Source organism: Lepus europaeus, chromosome 13, assembly GCF_033115175.1.
Source record: "Lepus europaeus isolate LE1 chromosome 13, mLepTim1.pri, whole genome shotgun sequence".
Taxonomy (NCBI): domain Eukaryota; kingdom Metazoa; phylum Chordata; class Mammalia; order Lagomorpha; family Leporidae; genus Lepus; species Lepus europaeus.
The window spans coordinates 98,012,326-98,023,144 of record NC_084839.1 but is presented as its reverse complement, the minus strand read 5'-3'; positions in this window follow the sequence as shown (position 1 = coordinate 98,023,144).

The following is a 10,819-nucleotide window of genomic DNA, read 5'->3' as shown; positions in this document are numbered from 1 at the left end:
TCAGAGATGTGAAAATCCTGAACAAAATGCTAAGTCAAAAAAATAACAGGAATATAAAGGGGAGTACCTGCTGATAATGTGGACTGACTCCAGGAACGCAAGGTTGTTTCACACTTAACTAATGTAATTCCTAGTGTGAACATTAAAGAAAAAGCACATGCTTCCTCTTGTAACTCAGGGAGTCCTGATAGGAGGGCCGGTGCTGTGGTGCAGTAAGTTAATCCTCCTCCTCCGGTGCCGGCATCCCATATGGGCACTGGTTCGAGTCCTGGCTCTGCTCCACTTCCAATTCAGCTCCCTGCTAATGTGCCTGGGAAAGCAGTGGAGGACGGCCCAAGTGCTTGGGCCCTGCATCCACGTGGGAGACCCAGAAGTGAGGAAGCTCCTGGCTCCTGACTTTAGAACAGCCCAGCTTCTGTTGTGGCCATTTGGGGAATGAACTGTCAGATGGAGGACATTCTCTCTCTCTCTCTCTCTCTCTCTCTCTCTCTCTCTCTGCCTCTCTGTAACTTTACCTTTCAAATAAATTTTTAAAAAAAATCTTTAAAAAATTACTCTGTATACATTTGCATCTGAACACAATACAACGCAGCCTCCACAGCCCATAGCTCTATAAGTGTTGCCCACAGAATCCCACATGGAAGTTTCTGCTAGATGCAAGTGAAACCTGACTGTGGTTTCTAACAGAAACAAATAGTGTCTAATATTCCTTGTAAGGACACAAAGCACCTAACAGAAAGGACCAGTCAATGCCTTGCTGTCCCCTGTGTGGCTCCCACTGGCATACATGGGCTGTCACTCTGGCTCCTGGCACGGTCTAGTCTCCCAGGGAGCTAGCTCTGCTGCTGCTGGCTGGCTTGACAGCTTCTGTTCCCGTCAGTTGGTAACATCGTTGTTTCAGATGCTTAATTCTTACCCATCCATTTAAGTGTGAACTACGTTCATTAGTTGTCTTCCCATTCAATAGCAAAAAATAATAAAATCTGTGGTGCTAGACTTTCCCCAATGAAAATACATACAGCCTGCCGTAACGAAACGAATTTCCTTTTCAGAGCACGCCGTTGATGGTGTCACCAGCAGATGCTGCTCAGCAGTCATGCTGAGTCACATGGGGCCATCTGTCACACCCACGCTCTCAGGAGAGCTGTCTCCTAGCCAGGGAAAATGGTTTCGTGGGGATTTCTGGACATAGATAAGGCTTCTCCAGCATCGAAGTGGGTAATGCCATATAAGACAGATAAGGATTTAGCGAATCATTTGAATTTGCCCAGAAAACCCCTGGGAGGTTTTGAAGAGTATGACAAAGAATGATGGCATATTCCTGGAGATGGTTGACATAAGGGAAAGCTCCGTCTCAGAAATCTGTCATTTAGATAAAAAACATGCGCGGTTCTTTTATGCTGGAGGATCACGAAGAAGCTGAGATAGTGACTGATGCTCGTAACCAAAAGTAAAGGCACATTAATTACAAAAAGGACCTCTGCCTCCGCTGTTGCTCCTCCACACGTTTCTTTTACACAGTTGTGTGGGCAGATCACCGTCCGTCCGCACGTCTGCCGCGTGCCCTACCTCCCGCAGCCCAGTAAGGCTGGCCTTGTCCACTTGGCATTTCTGGTGTCCACTTTCTGCATGGTGTTTTCAGGGGAGACGGGGCTTTTTGTCATGATGGTTATCATACTAGATGGGAGACGCTACCTGGCTGCGTTATTTTAGTTCATTTATCCTCAAGATACTCCCGAAGGTAACTGGTGTTCCGCCTTGTGCAGATGATGAGGTAGGTTCAGGTTCATGAAGACCTACTGTCTACTTCCTGTGTGGTCCAGATCCATGGCCACTGGGGTGATGAAGTTGCCAGCCCCTCCCCACCCCTTCACTTTCCCTGTCCTGTGCTCAGCACATAGCACATGCTGAGGGACCTGCAGCCTCATCTCTCCCCAGATCCAGGCCCATATTTCCAACCACCTGCAAGACATCTCCACCAGTGTGGTCCACATGCATCATAAAGCTCAGTGGGCCCAAGATATCTACTTCCCATGGTGCCCCAGAGCGCCATCTGCTTCCCTCAACCCCACTGCACCTCACCCCCCAGCCTGTGCCAAGCACTGCGGCTCCACTTGTTGTTGTCATGTTGACCAAAAGTTGCCATCCTGGTTCACATAGTCTTGTCACCATAGCCAGTTCAGTCTGCAGGTTAGTGCCTTTGGCATGGGGGAGGGGAGCGGTTCAGAGGGTAGAGGAAGAGCCTGGACCTCTGCATGTGATGGCAGCCTGGATCAGCTGGGACCAGTGAGGAAGACAGGAGGGAACTTCCGAGAAAACAAGGGGCATGGGTGGCACAGGTGGAGAGCAAGAGAACGCTGTGATACATCCAACTGCGCCTGCAGCCCGTGCTCCTGGGGAGCAGCAAAGGGCAAGGAACCCCCCACGCTTTGCATTCCAGGAGAGGACTCTGCCCAAACCGCTCTCCCTGTGCAGTGCAGATATGACCCAGTGCCCTTCGAAGAATCCTCACACTATGTCGGACCCTCGCCAGCAAGGGTCCAACGCAGTCACGACACAGTCACTGTTTCTCGGCTCTCAAGGAACTTTTACTTGTGGGAGCAGAAGGAAAGAGTGGGGGGAAGAGAAGGAGGAGCTCCAAGCCCAATTCCCAATGTCCCTTTATACCCCAAGTCCCGTGGAGCATCCGCTCCACAGCCGATAGCGGCTCTCTTCCTGTGCAGTTCACACTGGTATCGTCCAATCAGATGAAAGGACGCGTATAGTCTCAGGTCGAAAGTTCACCTGTTTCACCGGGTTCTTCCTAGTTGTTTATGCAGATCCGTCCTGCCTCAACTTCATCTGTTTCACCGGGTTCCTCCTAGTTGTTTATGCAGAGTCCATTCTGTTTCATCTGTTTCACCTGGCTGTTTTCGTGGGCCTCGTGGTCGACCGATTGCTGCAAGCTATGCAGATGAGGAGGTTCTCACAGGTGGCCAGCCTGCGGTTCCCCACAGCTCCCCTTTTTTGTTATTTATGGCACGGAGTCGTGCCTGTCTTAGGTTCCCAGCGACACGCCACCTGCTTACCCGTCATCGAAACATTGGGAAGCATGTCCCAAGTTCTGTCTTAGGTTGCTAGGGGCACTCGCTAGTGATTACCCGTCTTTGGCTACCGCTCCATCATGTCAAGCCATATCTGTCGCTGACGGTCAGAGCGATACATAGCAGCATAGCCTGTCAGACCACTAGGTTAGTGCGTTGCTGACTCCCGACTACTGCCAGGATGACTCTGCTGATTAGGAGGAAGGCAATCAATAAGACTATCAATAGGCAAAGAAACGGTCTCTTCATCACTTATAAGCTAGTCACTTTCTATTGTCGATGAGTCTGTTGCCGTTTCCACTGGGAAGGGTTCGTCAGGGATTTTTGCAAGGAGTTGAATCCTCCTTTCCGGCGTCCAAATGGGTTGGGAAGCACCCTGCGGAAAAAAGCAGACAGCGCCTCGTACCCTTCTTACTAGGGGATACGGGCCTTTCCATTGGTTATCTTGTAAGTCCTTCCACATAACTCACTGCACTGGCTCCTTGTCGGCCAAATAGGAATGTAACTCAGCAGGAGTTTTGCCACACTTTTTCTTATTCAAAAAATTTATAGTATATAGAGCTATAGCCAATGCATCGCAATTAGCTACCGCATATTCTCCTATTCCCCCTTTTTGTTTATTAATTAAGGATTTTAAGTACAGGTGAGTTCGTTCAATTATTGCCTGCCCTTGGGGATTATAGGGCACACCTGTAACATGCTTTATGCCGAATTCTTTTAAGAATGTAGCAAAACGGGCCGAAGTGTACGCCGGCCCATTATCTGTTTTAATAATTTTGGGCACCCCCCAAGCGGCAAAGGACTGTAGACAGTGTTGAATTACCTGTTGAGTTCCTTCTTTGTTTAGAGCCGTGGCTGACACAATTCCAGAGGACGTGTCCACCGACACGTGCAAACAGCTCTGGCGTCCAAAAGACGGGATGTGAGTAACATCCATTTGCCAGATATGGCATGGCTGGAGGCCACGGGGGTTGGCTCCCGCCGGAAGTTTGGGGACGGTGAAAACACCACATTTCTCACAAGATTTAATATCCTCAGCTTGGCTGCAGGAATATTGTATTTTTGACTTAAGGTGGTGCTGTTTACATGCCACTTAGAGTGAAATTGCTTTGCTTCTTCAAAAGTAGAGCAGGCAAGCAGAAAGCGAGAATAGTAATCAGCTAACATATTGCCCCAACTAAGAGGTCCGGGGAAGTTGGAGTGAGCCCTAATATGATCTATAAATATAGGTTGTGACCTTCGTAATATTAACTCAGCAACTTGCTGCAAATAGGGATATATGGAAGAAGCCTTGGAAATGTGGCATACTTTATCTAACATCCTTTATCTAACATACTTTATCTAACAGCATTAACCACATACACACTATCCGATAAGATATTCAGGGGACCTGTTTCTTTTTTCAGTACGGTTGCAATAATGGCCAATTCAGCATGTTGGGGAGAAGGGGACGCAGTTAATACAAAATAACGTTGGTCCTTTAGCACTGCAGCTCCCGTTCCCCCTTCTGCACCACCAGTAAACACAGTCGGAGCTCCCTCTACAGGACTCTTGCGCACCCTTTTGATCCGTACTACAGGAACCTGTTCGCAGAATGTAACAAAGGGATGAGTTGGATAGTGATTATCCACTTCTATATGTAATGTTAAGATAATATATGCCCAAGTCCAAATTTCCTTCGTCCACGCTTCTACAGCCTCTCTACCAAAGGGAACGATGCATCGCTCCGGGGATTTTCCAGAAATTTCCATAGTTCTGTGGGCCGCAGCAAGGATTAAATCGGCTGTGGCCGCTCCTTGAGTGTACAACACCCGAGGTGAGTGGGAATGCGGATACACAAACAACAGGGGGCCTCCTTGCCATATCACTGCAAAGGGAAGTAAATGCTCTAGAAAAACCAAAACTTCTACAGGTGGTGACACATCACACCTTTGCATCTGCATGATTTTAAGGCGTTCTTCAACTTTTTGTAAGATTGCAGCTGCCTCTGGGGTCAGCGCACGAGGTGAGGCGAGCTGTGCATCGCCTTCCAAGATGTTAAACAATGGGCGCATTTCATCAGTGGTTAGTTTACAGTAAGGCCGTATCCAGTTTAAGTTACCGCATAATTTTTGGAAGTCATTTAACGTCCCAAGTCCTGTGGTGGATATGACAAAATCCAAAGGGGCCACCGTAGTTGGTGTTAACCTTAGCCCTAGGTACTGGACCACAGTGCCCTTTTGAATCTTTTCTGGTGCAATTTGTAACCTTGCCGTCTGCAAGCATGAGGTTAGCATGGTAAACGCTCTTTCTAGGGTGTCCTCTCTCACGGCTGCCAACAACAGGTCATCCATATAACGATAGACTTTAGCATCTAAACAATGCTGCCGCATTGGTTCTATGGCTTGTGACACATACATCTGACATAAAGTCGGGCTGTTAGTCATGCCCTGGGGAGAACCTTCCATTCAAAGCGCTTATCTGGGCCTTCATGATTAATGGTTGGAACTGTAAAGGCAAACCTCTGCATGTCAAGAGGGTTCAGCGGGATAGAAAAGCAGCAATCCTTTAAGTCAATCACTATGATGGGCCAGGCCTTTGGAATCATCGTGGGAACTGGTAGTCCCGGCTGTAACGCCCCCATGGGCTGCATCTGTCTATTGATGGCCCTTAAATCATGTAACAATCGAAACTTGCCCGATTTCTTTTTTATAACAAAAATTGGGGTGTTCCAAGGCGAGGTGGATGGTTGAATATGCCCCGTCTCTAATTGTTGCTGAATGAGCTCATGAACTGCAGCCAACTTTTCTTGAGTGAGGGGCCACTGGGGTATCCATATCGACTTATCATCTAGCCAAGTTAATGGCAATGGGGATGGCTGCAGCACAGTGGCCCCTATAAAAAAACCCAGGCCTTGTCAGCCTTCGCTCCCTCGGGGTTCAAGAGAGTATCTTATTCCTTGTTCCTGTTTTCCCAGTCCTCCTCCCGTGTATCCCATCTTTCTCATCATTTCCCACCCCGGGGATTCATTAGTTAACTGCAAATGAAGTTGCTCTAAGACATCCCTCCCCCATAAAGTTACAGGGATGGCACACACATAAGGTTGTACTTCGCCTGTGGTGCCTTCTTGATCTTTCCAGTCTAGCACTTGCGCGCTTCGGGATGGGGCAACAGTGGTGCCTAATCCTACCAAGGTGTTATCTCCTTCCTGGAGGGGCCAGGAAGGAGGCCAGTCTTGTTCGGAGATAATACTAACATCTGCGCCTGTATCTAACAGCCCCTTGATTGCCTTTCCTTTGATAATAAGAGTCCATAGTGGGCGCTCGCCAAGAGTCATAGTGAAGGCTGCAAAATGCTTTCCTTGATTACCTCTAGTATCCTTTACAGGGCTTATTATTAGCAGCTGAGTGACGGGCTGCAATGGCAACAGCTGCACTATCCCCTTAGTAGATTGGAACATTACTTTGAGCTGTGAACAAGGCAACTGAATAAGCCCCGTTATAACCACTAATCCCTTTAATGAATTTGTAGCCCTTCCTATAGTAAGGCCTAAACCGTGGATATCGTCCATGGGCTCCCGAGGTTCCACATCTATTGCCTGGATTCCCATTTGAGGTGTTAATACTAAGTAGTTGGTGGCTCGCAGCTCTGTGCAGTAAACGCTTGCCCGTCCTTTTGAGATGGTCCTACTCCTCCCATGGTTTGTCCTCGCACCCATTGAGTTTTCGGGCCCCTGGGTGTGGGGGCCCGCCACTCGTTTTTTTGGAATGTACTATTCTGGCCACTGAATCTAGTAGGCGATAGGAACAAATTGCCTGCCTTATCTTGCTTGGACTAGCACTCATTTGCCCAATGGTTGCCTCTACCGCATCGAGGGCACAGTCCTGGTTGGCGTCCCAATTGTCCCTGTTCTGTACATTCCCTTTTCATGTGACCTTCTTTTCCACACTTAAACATCTTTGTCCTAGCCCGTTATTGCGTATAATTTTGGCCCTGGCAACTGCTGCGTGCTCTCCCGAGGCTACTTCATCCATGACATCCCTACAGATTTTTAGAAAGGTGGGAATGTCCTTGTGCTGCCAGGGTCTTAGAGCCTCACGGCAGGTTTTGTTTGCTTGTTCATAGGCTAACCTTCGGACTAAAGGCACAGCCTCATCCATGGTGTCAAAGATATTGCCAGCAGCCTCCATTAGTCTGTTCACAAAATCAGCATAGGGCTCTGTTGGGCCTTGTGTAATCTTGGATGAACTGTGTCTGATCTCCCCCTTCCTTGGAATGACCTTCCACGCCCTCCGAGCTAGTCCTCTCACTTGCATCAAAACCTCATTAAGGCAACTAGCCTGGGCGTGTTCGTCATTAAAAGCTCCTTCCCCATTTAGCATATCCTCGTTCCAGGCTGGCTGACCGTTCCTAGCGTTAGCATGGGCCTGAGCCCTCGCGAGTTCTCTGTAAGCCGCGGACCAGAGGAGGAAGTCTCCCCACCAAGCACTGCCTTAACTAGGTTCCTCCAGTCCTCTGGGACTAGTCCTTTGGTGCCTATGTTATCTAGGATTGCTTTAGTAAAGTTAGCATGGGGTCCATATAATTGTACTGATTGTTGTAATTCCTTCAACAATTTATGACCCAGGGGGGTCCATCCCCGGCTGCCCTGCGCGTCCACTATCACAGGGAAAGCCTGATTTATGTTGTGATATTCTTCCCACTTAGGGGGAGTGCCTCGTCCTCCTGCCAGTTTTTCTCGAGGAGGTTCCGGGGAGAAGCCCCCGCCTTTTGTCTCTCTCGTGGAGGAGGAGTCCTCCGGAGGGGGGAGAGTCTTGGTTCGAATGGGGGGTGCAGAAGGAAGGGGTCTCTCATCCTCCCTATCTCTCTGTCCCGACCCATGTTGGTCCTCTCTGTCTTCATCCTCTTTGTCTCCGTCCAGGCTCCCAGATGGAGATTCTCTCTGCGTTTCCTCTAGTAAATCAGCCCCTTCATCTAAGAGGGCTGCTATTTCCTCCGAGTCATTACAGAGGGCTTGGTCGATCAGTTGCCATAGCCTAAGGACTTCAGGCGATTTCTCTGCTGCCCTCAATTGTCTTCCGACCCTACGCCACTGTTCCTGATCTAACTCGCCACTCTCCACCAACCAGGGTGAGGTCTGAGCAACGGCTCTAGTGAATGCACGTATAGTGGCCGCTTTCACGGGTGTCCCCGCTACTTTTAAAAGACAGCTTAATAACAGGTGCAACCTGGTTGTCGAGGGAGTGTTTCCCATTGTTTTTTTTCCGGTACCAACCCTAGGCTTTTTATATCACCACCTAGATTCCCGTGTTTTACACACGTTCTAATTTTTCTATTCCCTTTTTTCCGGTACCAACCCTAGGCTTTTTATATCACCGCCTAGATTCCCGTGTTTTCCACACGTTCTAATTTTTCTTACCTGCTTCCAGCGACTGGTCCGGCTATCCGAGTCACGGCACCATTTGTCGGACCCTCGCCAGCAAGGGTCCAACGCAGTCACGACACAGTCACTGTTTCTCGGCTCTCAAGGAACTTTTACTTGTGGGGGCAGAAGGAAAGAGTGGGGGGGAGAGAAGAAAAGAGAAGGAGGAGCTCCAAGCCCAATTCCCAATGTCCCTTTATACCTCAAGTCCCGTGGAGCATCCGCTCCACAGCCAATAGCGGCTCTCTTCCCGTGCAGTTCACACTGGTATCGTCCAATCAGATGAAAGGACGCGTATAGTCTCAGGTCGAAAGTTCATCTGTTTCACCGGGTTCCTCCTAGTTGTTTATGCAGAGTCCATTCTGTTTCATCTGTTTTACCTGGCTGTTTTCGTGGGCCTTGTGGTCGACCGATTGCTGCAAGCTATGCAGATGAGGAGGTTCTCACAGGTGGCCAGCCTGCGGTTCCCCACAACACTGTGGGTTCCAAGACCACCCTGAACGTGACACAGGTGTGATGTCAAGTTTTGTCCATGGAGGGCCCTGGGGGAAAAGTGCTTCCTCCTCTGATCCAGCCACTCTCCCAGCAGGCCCTGCAGCTGCCCAGACTCCCAGGAGCCTCTGCAGAGTGCCTCCCGTGGGGCACCTCTCTCTCTCTGCACACTTGCCAGCCTTCTCCAGGGTGGATGCCACGCACCATTCCAAGGGCCCAGGGGCAGAGCTGGGCTCTATGGCATTCTGTCAGCCCAGGGCGGTGCTGCCCCATAGAGCAGCTACCCCTGTAGTCTTCAACATCCTCTCCTTCTTTTCTTGTTCTTAAATAGGTTTATCTGTCTGAAAGGCAGAGTGACAGCGAGGCCAGGCTGAAGCAGGAACTCCATCCTGGTTTCCTACCATGTATGTCAGGGGACCAAGCACTTGGGCCATCTTCCACTTCCTTCCCAGGTGCATTAGCTGAGAACTGGATAGGAAGTGGAGCAGCCGGGGCTCAAACCAGCACTTCAGATGGGTTGATGGCATCCTAAGTGGCAGCTTCACCCACCGCACCACAGTGCTGCTCCCTTGTAGTGGTTGCTTGTTCTTGTTGGTGAGAGAGAGAGAGAGAGAGAGAGAGAGAATGACCCCAATTGCCCCCAACAAGCAGAACTGGCTGGGCAAAGCTGAAAGCTGGAAATCCAAGCCAAGTCTTCCTCTTGGGTGACAGGGGCATGTCTACTTGAGAACTCACTGCCCCCTCCCAAGGTCTGCATTGGCATTGAGCTGGAACCGAGAGTGGAGCTGGGACTTGAACCCAGGCGCACCGAAATGGGATGTGGATGCTGAAACTGGCATCTTAACTGCCGGGCCCGCGCCAGCCCCACTCCTCTTTTGAGCCTCATAAGCAGATTGTTTCTTGTCTGTAGTCCAGTTCTGAGCTGCTTCCCTAATTAGCCACTGGGAACTCCTCTGTAGCCCTCTCCCAGGTGGTCCTTTCTTTGCTCTGGCTACCGGTGGTCCAGGGCTCAATGGAGAGCCCAGTGAGAGTAATTAGCTTATCCGTAAGTCCTACTATGTTCTTCTGACTTCCTCTGGTTTCTGACAGCTTAAAAGCTTAACTGCTGGGGCTGGCGCTGTGGCACAGCGGGTAAAACCACCGCCTGCGGTGCCGGCATTTCATATGGGTGCCAGTTCCAGTCCTGGCTGCTCCACTTCCCATCCAGCTCTCTGCTATGGCCTGGGAAAGCAGTAGAAGATGGCCCAAGTGCTTGGGCCTCTGCACCCATGTGGGAGACCTGGAAGAAGCTCCTGGCTCCTTGCTCTGGATCAGCTCAGCTCCGGCCATTGTAGCCAACTGGGGAGTGAACCAGCTGATGGAAGATCTCTCTGTCTCTACCTCTCTCTGTGTAACTCTGACTTTCAAATAAATAAATAAATCTTAAAAAGAGAAAAAAGGAGACTGGATTTTACCTGCAAGGTGGTAGAAGGCATTGGAGGCCGGTGTCGTGGCTCACTTGGCTAATCCCCCTCCTGCGGCGCCGGCACTCCGGGTTCTAGTCCCGATTGGGGCGCTGGATTCTGTCCCAATTGCTCCCTTTCCAGTCTAGCTCTCTGCTGTGGCCTGGGAAGGCAGTGGAGGATGGCCCAGGTGCTTGGACCCTGCACCTGCATGGGAGACCAGGAGAAGCACCTGGCTCCTGGCTTCAGATCGGCGCAGTGCCGGCCGTAGCGGACATTTTGGGGATGAACCAATGGAAAAGGAAGACCTTTCTCTCTGTCTCTGTCTCTCTCTCACTGTCTAACTTTGCCTGTCCAAAAAAAAAAAAAAAAAAAAAAAAGGCATTGGATAGAGTGCTTGA